The sequence below is a fragment of the Tachysurus fulvidraco genome, chromosome 25, assembly GCF_022655615.1.
Source record: "Tachysurus fulvidraco isolate hzauxx_2018 chromosome 25, HZAU_PFXX_2.0, whole genome shotgun sequence".
NCBI classification, from domain to species: domain Eukaryota; kingdom Metazoa; phylum Chordata; class Actinopteri; order Siluriformes; family Bagridae; genus Tachysurus; species Tachysurus fulvidraco.
In genome coordinates, this window is record NC_062542.1 from 312451 (window position 1) to 314542 (window position 2092).

At 49.5% G+C, this 2092-nt stretch overlaps 1 long non-coding RNA gene across 1 annotated transcript in view; it reads right to left on the reverse strand.

Moving 5' to 3' along the window:
- LOC125140250 overlaps nucleotides 1–1590 on the reverse strand; it is a 2574-nt gene extending 984 nt beyond the window's left edge. The window contains exons 1-2 of the long non-coding RNA XR_007139539.1: nucleotides 927–1590; nucleotides 485–826 (exon numbers count right to left, since the gene is read on the reverse strand). This is a non-coding gene — a long non-coding RNA (uncharacterized LOC125140250). The remainder of the gene's footprint in view (nucleotides 1–484; nucleotides 827–926) is intronic.
- Nucleotides 1591–2092: the final 502 nt, after the last annotated feature.

The window sequence follows — 2092 nt, forward strand, 5'->3', positions numbered from 1 at the left end:
AAACCGTGAGATAGAGAGATCGAGTATAGAGAGATGCGAGAGAGAGAGATAGATATAAACATCGAGAGACAGATATACATAGTAATATATATAGATCTCTACTATGCTAAACGGACCGTCTCTCTCCCCGCGCCCTCTCTAGCTCTCTCTCTCTCTCTCTCTCTCTCTCGTCTGTCACCTCTCTCTCTCTCTGCATGGGCTGCTCCTCTCTCGTCTCTCGTCTCCTAAGGTGATGGAGGTATGGGTCTCCCCGGGATTATTGTACTATGGTCGTAGATCCCCTAACGTGAACTGCAAGCGAGTGTCCCGGTTCTAGCCTCCGTGCGGTGCGGCAGCACGGGCTGGTCGAGGGTGCAGGTGGGGCGCGTATATCAGCTCGGGTTATAAGAATCCTGCCTGCCCTTCATCAGGCATAACACTACACCTCATTATTCTTGTTCCATTTTTCTTCACTACTGTGTTTGAGTCTCCTTTCCTTTTTTACCTGCTCTGCTAATTTCTCTAATGCAGCAGTGATGAAGGTCTGCTCCAGATGAACCACGAGGTGAACACAAACCCCAGCGCTCAGCACAAAGCCTCTACACACACAGTCAGATTAGATCTGAGCACAATGTGCTGTCGTGTCGGTTCCCTGAGGGGCTGCAGCACTGCTTAGCGTTTACACAGCCGAGGCCCGGTCCCACTGCCAAGGGGGCCATTCATTTTACACCCTTGTGTGTGAACGCTTGTGTGTGGCCAATTTCTGTGTTTGTGCTGCTGATTAGCGTCGAAACAGCCGTCACACAAGCTGTCCGTGTTAGTATCATATGGCTGAGGTGAATAAAGCCTGGATGATAACGAGATAATGAGATAATCAGCTTCATGTCTGAAAATGAGACAGAAAATGGACAAAAACCCAAAGAGGAGAATGAGACAATGTTATTTACATCCAAACAGAGGCAGGAGAGGATACGTGAACTATTACTGTGAAGAGGATCAGCATGGCGCCACCGCCGAACAACCCCCCACCCCACACACACCACACACACACACACCACACACACAGTAAAATTCTGTATTTTAGCTGTGAAAGAAACCATAGTCAATGTCATCACTCTGTCAGGGAGTTTTGACCTCATTTAGACTGCTTTTTCATTTAAATCTTCCTGAAAACACACACACACACACACACAGCATGTTTCCCTGGAGCCACAGCTAATCTAATTACTGCTGCCTTCAGGTCCTTGATAAGAGACTGGGGTTAGTGTAGATACATGCCTACAAAACACACAGGGAAAAGAAGAAGGAGGGGGGACACACTTTTATGAGAGAAACACACACACACACACACACACACACACACACACACACACACACACACACACACACACACACACACACACACAGCAGAGGAACGAAGTGCAGTCGGTCTAATCTTCTCTCTGGTTCCACAAACACAGTTTTGGGTGAGAAGCTCCAGAAACTGGCGGAGAGCTACAGTGCATTCACAGCACACACAGGCACACACACACACAGGCACACACACACACAGGCACACACACACACAGGCACACACACACACAGGCACACACACACAGGCACACACACACACAGGCACACACACACGCGCGCGTGCACACACACACACGCACGCACACACACACGCACACACACACGCACGCACGCACGCACGCACGCACACACGCAGGCACACACGCAGGCACACACGCAGGCACACGCAGGCACGGACACAGGCACGCACACAGGCACGCACACACACACACACGCACACACACACGCGCACACACACGCAGTGATTCACTCTGGGCTTGTCCAATGACATCATCATTATCTGAAGTCACCTTGTTTGTATTTGACAGGAGATGGAGGCAGTGCAGAGGAGGACTGTGATATAGAGAGGAAGAGTAGGATGTTATACAGGGTTATAAAGAGGAATAATATCAGGAAGAAGAAAATGTGTGTGTGTGTGTCTGTGTGTGTGTGTGTGTGTGTGTGTGTGTGTGTGTGTGTGTGTGTGTGTGTGTGTGTGTGTGTGTGTGTGTGTGTGTGTGTGTGAGTGGTGTAGTGTTATTGGGTGATTTTGAGTGGTGTG